The sequence below is a fragment of the Anticarsia gemmatalis genome, chromosome 9, assembly GCF_050436995.1.
Source record: "Anticarsia gemmatalis isolate Benzon Research Colony breed Stoneville strain chromosome 9, ilAntGemm2 primary, whole genome shotgun sequence".
Taxonomy (NCBI): domain Eukaryota; kingdom Metazoa; phylum Arthropoda; class Insecta; order Lepidoptera; family Erebidae; genus Anticarsia; species Anticarsia gemmatalis.
Window position 1 is genome coordinate 10519957 of NC_134753.1, and position 13609 is coordinate 10533565.

Below are 13609 nucleotides of genomic sequence, written 5' to 3' on the forward strand. Positions count from 1 at the left end.
GAACATAAAAAGCCGCCAAATCGTTACATATGGACTTTATGGTGACCTGCTATTAAATATAAACTAACAATATAGAGCCTGTTGTTGGTTGGAAAGCACCAATCTTTGGAACTACTGGTTCCAGTTGTTTTTTGTTTTTGTTTTGAATAAGCTATTTATTGAGGAACGCTATAAGCTACATAAAATAACGCTATGACTAATAGAAATAAATCAGTATTAAAATTAAAGTCCACGCGGACTAAGTCACGGGCGACCGCGCGTCCTTAAACATAACACTGGCAATTATTATGATACTTAATTGCTACTGATTGATTATACCCGTGACTTCGACTATGTTTGTTTCTGTATATTGATTTTTTTTGTTAACTTTTTTGTGCTTTATAATAATATGTTTAATTTACATAGTCTGGAAACCTATTTAGAGAACGGTGACTTATGTTTTACACCATGTGGTAGAGATCCAAAATACTGAAAAATAAATGTTTAAGAATTGTAATATTAGTTAGACGTTACATTATTTTATACCTACATCGAATTCAAGTTAACAATTTTAAAGTTCGACATATAAAATTAAACATTCCTGACAATATCACGCGTTGTCAACAAGGGGATAGATAATCAGTATTTGATTACAAACGACTACCGATGACTCATCAGCTCACCCTATCAACCTATCATAACATAACTAAGTACAGTCACACGCAAAAATATCTGCGTAGTTACACAAAGCGCGTGCGCGGAATTATCGACCCGTACGCTTTTCACCGCCTCTCATTCGCCCGGTTCGACCCAATTGGTGAGTACCAAAATTTACTCGTGTACGGACAATGTGATCGAATTCCATTAAGAAAGTCGCTTAAAAACAAGTGCATGTATCTTGCAGTGGCGTTAATTATAATTATAGCAAGTTTGGTCCGACTACATGTAAGTTTCTTTTTAATATTAACCTTTATAGGTAAATGCTTAACACCTGTCTCTATTGTCCCTCACGCAATCTCCTTTTCTGCAGGTTTCTTTCATTTATATCTTTATTAACTAATTGTACGCACTTATTGGACTATAAACCGAGCATTGAATATTGGTAAATGCAGCCGTAATGCTAAAATGACGTTTGCAAGAAACGTCAAAGAGTGCCACGTTTCTCTATATTTTTTTTTTTTGCAAAAAATCTCTTTAGTTTATTTAAGTAATCATTATATTTTTACATTTATAATTCTGTACTTAAGTAGTATAATCTATTACACTATAATATAATCGTTTACCACTAGTTTTAAAATAGTTTCGAAACTACGAATATGAGTATACGTACATTTCTAATTGTTTTTTAATTTGTTTAAACTAACATAAGTGTAATATAAGTACTTATGGTTATCGTACACAAAAATTTATCATGTTACAATGCCATTATTGCCTTAGTTCTACTCTTTGTTATTCTTTACTCTAGTAATAAACTAGTTTTAATTGTTGTTATATAAGACATTTCGTCTACAATATAAAGAAATAGATTTAATAGTACAGTACACTATTTAGAATCAAATTAGTCATTGTATATAAAGTATTCAAAAAAAATGTTTACACGAATATTTGTAGCGTTCATGCCACGTAGACACTTGGGTTAATACACCTGACTACATAGACTAGTCATGAAAACAATATTGAACTTATTAAATAATCAGAATTTCTATTTAAAGTTTTCTCCCGAACATTCATATTGACTTCTGAATGGTTGAACAGAATAATTACACATTTGCTTATACAGTAGTCTCCACTTTTCATGTCACTTGTTTCATAAAGTCGATTTACCACTAAACCAATACTAAAACAATATTTACATAGTTGCTCAGAGTTTAGTTAAATTTGTTCCTGTAATTTGTACGTTTCTAAAGCATGTCGAGATAAATATTCATACCTAATGCGGGTTTTTTACAAATAAATTATTAATATTATAATTAATCAGACAAGCTCCGATTAAGTAAAAAAAAAGATCTTTTATAAGTTAAAAAAATGTATATAAACATAATTTAATTATATTGCACGGGAATAGAAATATTATATCCATATTTTGTGGTCACCGTACTTGATGAAGTTAGGCATTGCACCGTTTGCAATGCTAACGACTATCGACAGTCGCCTCTAGGTAGGCGCCTTGGGAACTACTTTTTGGAACATCTTAAATGACAAACAGTATGTAATGTTAATTGACAGTACCGACTGAAGGGTATCGCGCTACATCTGTTGATCCTAGCTATAAAAAAAAGGTTTGAAATAAGGCAAAGGAAACTTATCTTTCCATAATAACAATAGATTACACAAAGCTCTATAAAACAGTCTGCAAATAAAGCTTTGAAATAAGCTTTCAAATGACGTGTTATGTCACGCTTCTAACTACACTACAATGCAGTAATAACTAAACAAAATGCAACCTTATCCTTCAGCAATAAGGTTCACTTTAGCATAAAGTTATGTGAAGTTTATCACCATGATATCGCGTAATGTCACGTCAATGTCATTAGTTTCACGGCGACTGAAAGTGTTGTGCAATTTAAAGGGAAATCGACCTTGTGGAATTATTATAGGGTGTATAATAGCTTGTTTTGTTGTTGAAGTAAAAGTTTTCGTGTTCGTAAAAAAGGCACGCGATCATGTAAACTAAACGTGAACATGAAAAATGAAACTTGAAACACACACAATATTGTGTTTACTTCATGTAGAACAATAAATAGCAAAAATTTACTTTTCAGTGAAAATTGTTAACTATTTTCAAATATTTTCTTTAGTTTGTTATTAATTGAGCGTGTCTTGTGGGAACTTAACATCTTAAAACTATTAGTAACTAGATTCGAAACATAGTAAGAATATTATTGCCACAACTCATTTTTTGTGAAAATTTGCGGTTAGATACAGTCTTTAAGTATAATAAAATTATAGTTTATTCTAAATCCGGTGTATAGTATGATTTGATTATTTTATGACAGTCTCTTTCTATCGTATCCCCGCAATAGTATTTATTTTATAAATCTAGAGCCTTTGTATTAATGTCTTAATACGTGTTTTGTATTAAGTTAGGTAATTAAAACTGACAACAAAATTAACAACCCAACCCGCACTCCGCCAGCGTGGTGGACTCAAGACCTCCCTCATTCCGGGAGATGAACCATACCCAGCAGTGGGGCATAAATGGTTTAATATAATTTGACTGCCTCCGTGGCGCAGTGGTTTAGGTCGCGACGCCGATACCACTGCAACGGGAGGTCGTGGGTTCGATTCCCACACGGGACTATTATTTGTGCGATCCACAAATAATTGTTTCGGGTCTGGTTGTGCTTTGTGTCCGTTGTTTGTATGTTTGTAAAAGTCCCCGCGACACAAGAGCAATTCTTAGTGCGGGAGTTGTCTTTTTTAAAAAAGAAAAAAAAAAAAAGAATAATTTAAAAAAATCCATCGAATGTTGTTAACAATCTAGATTGTGATACCAGGACTTTAACTATCATTCTCACACGCAAACCTTACAAAAATCGTATTTTTTTTTCTTATATTTGTTTAAAATTCCTATTACGTAATTAGGAACACATTTTCATTAGTTTACAGCTTTAACGACACTTGTCTTCGCAAACACTGCTATTTAATAACTTAATTTTAAAATATTGCAAATGAAAATTCTAACATTCTAAACAAACCCTTGTCACGTCGACTAATCCTAGGCGCATGCGCGCCGCCATCTTTGCCTACGTCTGCGCTAGAAATTATTGGAAATTGAACTCTATCACTCAACTTTAAGGCTGAAATTCATACGTAGTGTTGGTTGGAAAATTCCTACCCTTGGTAAAATAGGGCTGCAGACTCAAGGTCAAGGCAAGGAGAACCACATCTGTTGCTGTTTGTTTTGTATGTTCTAGAAAATTCGTTTAGAATTTAGGTCTATCTTTACCACTCCACTATCGATAAACTTATCTAGTAAAATAATTATAAATTCGTTCATGTATTTGCTGTCACTTTATCTACAAAATAGGTAATCCAACGCTTATCTGAAAGATATAATACAAATTCTCAGTTTTAAATCATGAGAGAAATGACTAAACTACTTAATGATTGACTATTTGGCAACATTATTTTCGTGCCTCCGATTTTCTGTCATTGTTTAATCGAGTTTATAACCGCGTTTTGATATATTTTGCTGACATTTTTAAAGAACGAGCAAAACATTTACTTTCATTCATATTTAGATTAAAGTTTCATTTCTCAACCATGTAAAGTTAAGAGTATAAACATGACATACATTCATTCTACTCTTAAATGCAAAACATCAGATCAATACTAACCAGAAACCCCTTCGCCCTTGAAACGACATTGAGAAAGGGGTTGCATTAAATACGAGACAACCCATAAAGGACTTTAAAACGTCTGTAATAAAGTACAATTTCCGTTGCACATTTAAAGTTTGCGGTGTGACTGTGGGAATAATATTTTAAAAATAAGTTCCAGATTCACAGTTTATAAATAAGTGTTAGATAACCTATCTTTTGGATGAAGTGACTTAAAATATAGAAAAACAACTGTCTGAATTCCATTCGATACTTAGCTATTCAGAAATGATGAAACAGGCTTTAGTCTTCTAGACTTTTCTTGAAACTGAAACCTAGAGAGCTTATATTTATTTTTATGGACAGAAATAAAAATAGATGATGTCGAATGACAACAAATCAATAGGAGACCTACCCATATAATAGGGTTTAATGTTGCCCTAGTTTAGTAGAATCATGTTTAAATTGTGACATACTGCGGGACTAACCGATGTGGCGTCGACATCGTCGCCAATTTCTCTCATTCTGTTTAAAGAAAAAAATACTATTTCATTTTTAACTCGATAGCCATACTATAGTTTCAATACGTGTTAATCGCGTTGCAGAAAGCCTGTTGAAGATGTACGTACAATTTTCCAATTACATGAACAGTATTCCAGTTTTAGACGAAGTGAGCAATCTCGTGAGGATTCAAAATAAGTAAATTCTTATCGGACCGTAAAATTATCACCATTATAATATTCTTCTATCATAATATTATTTTCAACAATACAGTGACGTGGCGAAGTGTCCAATACGCATGCGCGATCCCACAGGCTTTTTACCAAAGTACCAAGCGACTTAAGACTCTCGCCAATCGCAATAGAGCTGAAAATAAAACACGATCGATACTCATCTCGGCCATAACGCCTTTGTATAAATCTCTGGAAGCAGTTATACGCCAGCTCTCGTTCGGAAAAGTCGCGCCAAGCAATACAATACTTAAATAAATTGCACTAAAGTTAGTATTTGCTTGTAATTTTGAGCTTATACGCGCGTGAAATAAGCTAGCCGTATCACGCCGCGTAATACGCCGCGTGAATTTTCTTTTTGATCGCTGCAACTGCAACTTCGGTATGTATTTTGAAATATTTCTATAAATTTGAATCATTTATCACGCTCTTTAAGGGGCCCCCAATCTCAAAGTAAAAGGAAAAAAGAAAAGAATTGCTATCTAGTCACAAAATGCAACAAGTTATTATTAGTTTGACGCATACCTACGTAACCACTTTTTGTAGACACATTTTTGGACACCGCTGTAATCCATTTTTTACTTGCTGTAACATAATAAAAGGTACCAAGTATTGTAGACAGCTTAAACTATGCAGTAAAATAATAAAAGTTGTGGAAATTAAAAGCATAGGTTGATTTTTTTCCGTGTCCAGCATCCATTTTGAGAGGCATCTCTGTCGCGCATGCGTACTGCTTCTCGGCTTATATGATGACGTCAAACGACTAGAGACACTGTCCAATGAATATAAAGTTTTATTTTCGATCAATAACTTGTAGAACATATTGCGGAAATTAAAGAGTAGGTACTAAAGACTTAATTACGAAGCCTGTTGTGATTATAAGCATTGTATTACTGTATTGCCCCTTTTTTATAGAATATTGGAAGATGCTAGAATATTTTTTCGAGGTAAACAAGGAGCATTAATTTATAATTCCCTTTATAATTACTTTTTTCGTTAGTCAACACTCTTAAATTTTTAAATTTTATTACGTCATATAGCCAATTACATTTACACCCCCTTAATCATATTTACATTTAAATAATTGAAACATACTGCTGACTCTTGCTGCTGGCAATTCTTGGCCACACAACATATGGCAGGAAGCTGACTTATTCCGTAGCACAATTTTTCCGTAGACATATTTTATAAAGACTATTTTTTTATGGCGTTACTATGTTGCATTAGCAGTCTTAAAAAGGGTGGATAAAGCAATTATCCCTTGAAACAAATTTTAAGTCACCCCATCTAAAACCTAATAGTATTAATGCGTACTACAATTACATTTGAAAATTACAAGGGGCGAGTTGAAAAAAACAGAGACGACTCACAATTTTATAGGAATTAACGACAACAAATGGACAGTATAATAATATTACGTAACGCAATTGTTGAAAGCTTTTATGAACTTTGTTATTATTTATACTTTTTTATTATTATTTATAATGTTTAATACTCGATATTAAAAATCATGAGCTTAATCTACGCCCCATAATTATTTATACAGCTTGTCTGTGGGAACCAATCGGCACATTATGTAACGTTTAAGTCTCTTAGCTTCTCTTGTCGTGTATTGAAAGAGTATAAATAATCGTATGTATTGTGACTCTATGAACACAATTCTTTATCCCCAGAGAATACTATTGTGTTGAAAACTTGACGTCTAAAATTTACTTCAAACATTAGTTCCTACGGAAGACGCTAGAGGCGTTCTCATTGTTCCATACGCTTGGCTCTAGCTGGTTTCTTTGTATACGTAACATTAAAAAGCATCATCTATCACGTTTCCACTTGACCTTCCATCTTGAAATTTCCATCACAGACTTTTTCCACAGGTAGCTCGTTTATTTCCACGCATGCGCGGTTTGACTCGGTCTATGACGTACAACATACAACTCTATGTAATAGGAATAAAGTCCAATATGTCTTGCGATCAATACCAGACAAAAGGCTTAGATGTCGGGAAAACCCTTGAAACTGCTTGAGGCGCAACAGTTTCGCGTGATGCTTTCAAAACAAATAATAAATTGTTGCCTTCGTGACTCTAGAAAACTATTAGTATGTAATTATATTTTCGATTTATTGTTTTAGACGTTTATGATTTTAGAATATGAAAATGATTTTATAAATGGATATAGAAAAAAATATGGAACAATATTTATAAATTTCTTTTTATACATTTGCTGAAAGTAAACCAAATATCTAATTATTATAGAACCCCTAAAATTTTCCGCGTTAACGTCACGTTTTCAGCTACCTCAACCCACGCATTGATCTTATTCTGTAGGAATACAAATTTTATGACGACAGTCAATTACTCCATGCGTTACCTTTGAAAGAAGCCTGTGCAGCTCTCTTCGAAAATCAGTGTAGGAGAATTTAGATAAATTTTTATCAGCCTTATCGCTTAGTGCTAGAGTTCAATATTGAATAATCAAAATAAAGTTTTCAAGACTCTTTTATTTATGGTGCGTGAAACGTCTGAATCTGTGTATAACATTAAAAATGTCTAGTCTATGATTTTTAATAGTACGAATTAATCGTTGAATTATATTATCAGAATGATTATGGAGGATGATTTCCCTTTAGATGCAAGTTTAAATGAACTGAACATGCTCTAGACGTAAAAATCGATCGAGTCGTGATACATACTTACAGCTTCGATATTTTATAGACTAAGTGCTTCCACACGCCTGCGCCTGGTTTCAGGCTCCGACTATCGTTCATAGAATAAAGCACTCTATCTAAAAGCCATAAAGTGCAATTTAGCATGCCAGTAGCTTATGCGTTTCCTTTGATAGAAGCCTGTGTAAAATGCGTCTATGCAACAGTCTCGGGCGTGGCTTCGACCTTGAACAACGTTGCACTTGATTAAGAAATTTATTCATTTACAATATAGTGCAATTTTAAACGATTTTAACAAGTTTACTTATTACGTTTCAAGTGCACGTTAATACGCCGCGTGTTACGCTTCATAAGTTTGTGTCGCGAAAAACTTTTCGAAAACTAAAGAGAATTGAATTATATTATTAATGTTTTGTTTAATGGTGTTGATTATTGTCATCTTCACTTTGTGCAGAGAATACGTATGTATTTTTTTTATTATAATATGCAAATTATCCAAACATTATTGTTACTGCTAATAGCCGATGTTGTCGCTACATGCATGCGTCTAATGAATGTACCTTCCGTACAGTAATTTTCATGTATGTTTTCTTTAAAAATCATTAAAAAGTTTACAAAAAATATTAACAAAATCTGTTAAAATTTTATGGAAATAATTAATGTTACCGGAAATTAATTGGTTTCAGTGGAACATTCCCAATAAACAGACACGTCTGCGGGCTAGACGAAGTTTTATACTACTTGCGTTCATATTAGGTCTATAGCACTATATGTATAGGTATTTCTTTATAGTTTGATAGGACACCAATGCATAACTGAATGCGTTTTTAATTAATGAATCCTGTACACCCCGCCCTGGAAATGAACAATCTTTCAATTTTGAATATTAATTTTATAAGACGTGGAAAACGTTGTTGGTTTCACATATAAGAAGTACCTATTTGTATTACTTTATAACAATGTAAGTGTGTAACTGTTTGTTTTTCCCTAAATAAATAAATAAATAAATAAATAAATAAATTAACTTTAACATTCTGTAGTAGAGTTCAATGTTGAATGATTTAAAATGACTGGCGCTTCTACGACTGACTAACAGCACGTGATACGTCTAGAAATACTAAGCCAATATCCAAGATTGTTTCATATTTTCCGGAACCACACAATAACAATCCGTGATTTAAAAGTTTAATATTTCTTTAATTGTGGTTCTTTCACTTTTCTCCCTTCTTTCAAATTATTTACGTAGCCTATCTATGTAGCCTCTATAGCGCATATTATTTATGTAGTCTTACAAAATTTACTCTTGGTTCTATCTAAATCGGCTCTATAACTTTCAAATTAAATCATGTCCAGTCTATCTCATTGATAATTAGCATTTGGATAAAACACATTTCCAACCAACAGACACTTAATGCGCATGTGCGTTAAATTTAAGTCCTGCTACCTCCTACCAGCTAGGAGTCCATTTTAAATTACAGTTAGGGCATCAATCAATATCTGTATGCGTTTCCTATGATCGATGCTTGTGCATCAGCCATATTTTACACGCTTGCGCACTGATTCCAGCCTTCAACCTAGGAGACCTTTTCCCAACATAGACGTATGTATATCTGAATACTGAAGTCTTCCACTATTATTTCAAATATTTATGTCAGTATAAATGTTATTTTACTGCTACAAGCGGAGACCTAATCGGCCAACTGTTGATGCGTCAAGCCGTGTCCTTTAGTTCGTGTTGTTGGTCTATCTAGTAAAAAAATATTTTTTTAATTACATTGGTCTCATGTTATGTTGCGCTTATTTTACCAATACATGTAGAGCACGATTTGAAGTTAGGTAATGTTTCAGTATTCGGTAATGACAGAAGTAATTCATATTAATTTGGCATCCTTCAATATCTTGGAGCATTTTATATGGACAATGTGTATGAAACAAATACGTACAAAGAAGTAATATCTGTGCAAAGTGCACTAGACAGATAATAATAAACGCATTGTCTTCCATTACTCGAGACTTTTTTATAATGTATCTAGTTATTAAACAGTATATTCCACTTGAAAACTTAGAGCTTCTACATTTTTTTTTTAAGTTTGCGATGCGACTGTTTAAAATAAATCATGGTTTCTATCAGTAGGCGTGATGGGCGTTAAGTACGTCATGAACAAAAATAAAATAGACTACATGACATAAATCACAAATTTCCATCGAGTCATACCTAACTATCCACATTCAAAATAGAACATTCTAGGAACATCGGTACGCCTGCGCCTCGCCCACAGGCTTTCAACAACCTACACACAACACAGGATTCTATCCAATCGCAATAAAGTTTAATATGGCATCAATCAATAACAAGGATGCGCTCCCTATGAAAGAAGCCGGTGTAAAGTGCGTCGATGCAACAGTCCCGGGCTGAACTCCGACCTTGAATAACGTTGCACGCGACATCAATCTTTATTCAATTGAAATACAGTTTTATTTTAAAATCTTCCAGCGAATTACTTACGCTTAAACATTGTAATTATACAGCGCGTGTTTCGATAATATTCGGGAAACTCAAATCGTGATAGTGGCCAATATCATATATTGAACTTTTGCTGTAAAAAGGGGCACGGTTAAAACATACTAACAGACTATTAAAAACCCTTTTTTCAATGATTATTGTGTTGATCATCGTGATCGTTGCTTTGCTGTTAATTGAGGTACGTAATTAGTTATAATGCTATCCATATTACAACCACACAATAACTTGATGTAACACATTTTTTTCGGAAACGAAACATCATACCTTATCTTGTTTGAATTCTTAATGTGCCGTGTGTTGATACTTGTTAGCGATTTTAAACTATCTTTATTACTATTCTAATAAAGACAGTTCAGAAATTAATGTGTACTTACATATTAAACAACGCTCATATAAACTAATACCTAACTATTTTAATCACATCTTCAATCTTCTATAAGATATACCACCTGTAGCATCAATACAAAATCTTTTATATAGTAATTTAAATACATTTTAGGATAATTAATCAATAGTTGCATACATTTCCTATAAAGGAAGCCTGTAGTCAAAATAAATCTCACGCTTGCGCGTTGTGCACAGCTTTTAACTACATGTCTACAAAACAGAATTCTAAACCCCCATTACTTCAAATATGGCGTCCGCCGATATTTAAGTGTTTGAAATAAAATAAGCAGTGATTTCTATTTACTTCATCAACATATGTCTATTGATGAATAAAGATTCATAAGAGCCGTATGTTTTGTAGGAAAAATATTAGTGATCACTTTAGTTCGGACTTTTAATTTATTTATGTATTCAAAATAAACTGTTGTATTTTGTGACTCTCCATAAAACAACACAGATATGATGACACTAGATTAGTATTTACATTAAACTTTAATCACATAGCGATGAATTAGATAATTGTATACGCTCCTATATAACTAGTAGTAAATTGCAATCAGTTATATTATTTAGCATTATGACACGAAATAACCGAAATTTACTTTTCTTTGTCAAATAAAAAAACAAATTAAATCCTTTTACACACATATGAACATCATCGTTACATGGACGATCGCCTTATATTTTCACGTTATAACAAGAACCATGACTTGAAATTGTTAGACCCGACAATTAAGACTTTCCTAATGTTCTGGCAAACGGCTTAACTCAATAAGTTCACATAATATTTGCACTCGAAAACAGTGTAGTGCGTTCATAAGTGAAAAGAGCTACGGCGTGACTTGAATATAATGGCACGTGTCACGTCTCTGGGTGAGAAGCGTGACACTACAAGCTCTTTATAAAATACTGAATTCCGTCTATATCTGTTGCTCCTTAAGATATAAAATACACAAAAATTTTGCATAATACATATGTATTAGCGACAATTGCTTAAGTGATTCTTTATTTATACAAATTTGTGTCCCTAAGCAAGAAATTTCCAGACAATATCACGCGCATGCGTTAACATAACTGACAGCCCACTTGATTGTAAACCTTAGCGAATGGTAATAAAGTTCATAATATCGATTAGAAACCACTGGCTGCGTTTCCCATGAAAGAAGCCGGTGCACATCATCTCACTATTATAGTGGCGGGCTGAGCTTTGGACTCAGATGACGCGTAAAGCAATACAGAACTTTATTCAGTGCCTTTTTAAATTGAAAATAGATTGACTTATCGTTTTACGTCGAACAATACCTAAATACGCCGCGTATAACACTTTGAAGTGCAATAGACATTTGTTTCGTGAAGTGTTCTTAGTCCATCTTATCTTAAACAAAAAGTAAACAATGATTACCTGGGAAGAAACGATATTACTCTGGGAAAAGATATACATAATTCTTGAAGAAATGTACCTAGTTATAGAGACAGAGGGTTTAGAACATATAAAACCGGTGGTTTGGTTTATATTTTGGTGTATCGTAATGCCTGTAGTGCATTTTGTGGCGACGTTAGCATCTATTTGGCTGGTTTTGTAAGTATTAATTTTAACCAAAATATATTTTATATGTATTCTTTTTCTTGTGATAATAGCCATTACACTATTGTCTTGCCTTTTTCTTTTACGAAAGCAAATTTTACAACGAGCGTAAAAGATCTCTAAACATTAGTGAAGTTGTTATGCATGTGGTAGGGATTTGTTAATCTGTTTAATAGAAAATAATACTTATTAGTACGAAAAAAAAAACACGTATTTTGCGGTATTTTAAACATTATATGCTGTATATTTTTATATGGAGGTTAGAAAGTCGATTTAAAATTGTCATTAAAATGCGAAACACTCAACTTAATAATTTCACTTATAGCTTCGAAAATAGGTCCAAAATAGGGAATTTCCAGAATGTTGTTTGCGTGCAGCTTTCTGAGCCTCTACGGCCCACGCGACAACACGTGACGCTTTGGCTGCGAAAGAAGCCGGTGCACACGCCTTGTGCAACAGTCCCGGGTTGAGCACTAATCACGTTACGCACTATATAAAATTATATTCAATGAGCATACATTATACAGAATATAAATATATAGAAGCTTCACGCCCCGACTATATTACACAATACGGCGCGTGATACATCTCCCCTTTTCAGCGTATTTTGTTTGTAAGTGTCCTAACAGTAACAAACTTATGTGTTACTTACTGTCTGTGTTGGTATATTAGAGTAAACAATTGAGAAGATTAGACTTAGACATGGCTGACATTTGGTTTTCCTCGCTCAGCATGGTAACGAAAACGATTCTGTTCTTGATGCTGATGGCCGCGATTTGAGCAATTTTATAAGTTGCTATTTAGATGTAACTCTTAACCATTCATCATTAATACGTTCTAATGATGTCTTTCATACGATGGAAAGACATAATCATGATATTAATTTGAAACTTGCTCTTACTAAAGTTTTATAAAACACTAGCGGACCCGACAGACGTTGTCCTGTCTAATAAATTAAAAAAAACATTGTCCAGCGGACAAAATTGTGAATCTAAACCATTCTCAGATCCCCTTGAACACACACAAAAAATTTCATCAAAATCGGTCCAGTCGTTTAAGAGAAGTTCAGTGACATACACACTTACAGACGAATTATATATATAAAGATAACATTAGGAAAATTAATAATGGTACCTTGAAGGCTACTTGAATGTTATAATTATTATTTATACTTCTTGTAGGAAAGCGCGTCACACTCTCAAACAAAGAATAAAACTAACATTACAAAGTTGTTAATAATTCATACGCTTACTGTATATTTGTTATTGATGACTAAACTCAGATTTATAAATCAATAATAATTAAAATAAATTATAATTATTACTAGTGATGGTTCTATAAATATAACATCCTGATTAGACACAGATAAATGTGGAGTTCAGCGGAAATGTTCAATCAATACCCTAGGTCTCAAAAT

The 13609-nt window shown here is 33.1% G+C and overlaps 1 protein-coding gene across 4 annotated transcripts in view; it reads left to right on the forward strand.

Moving 5' to 3' along the window:
- The first annotated feature begins 783 nt into the window (after positions 1-783).
- The window catches only part of 7B2 (Secretogranin_V domain-containing protein 7B2), a 50252-nt gene continuing 37426 nt past the window's right edge, over positions 784-13609 (forward strand). For 2 of the 4 annotated variants that reach the window (XM_076117924.1, XM_076117920.1), the window contains exon 1: positions 5233-5414. The gene's annotated coding sequence lies outside the window, so the exon portion shown is untranslated. Of the gene's footprint in view, positions 925-5232; positions 5415-13609 lie in introns of those variants that run through there. The other 2 variants (XM_076117922.1, XM_076117921.1) reach the window with 2 other exon arrangements.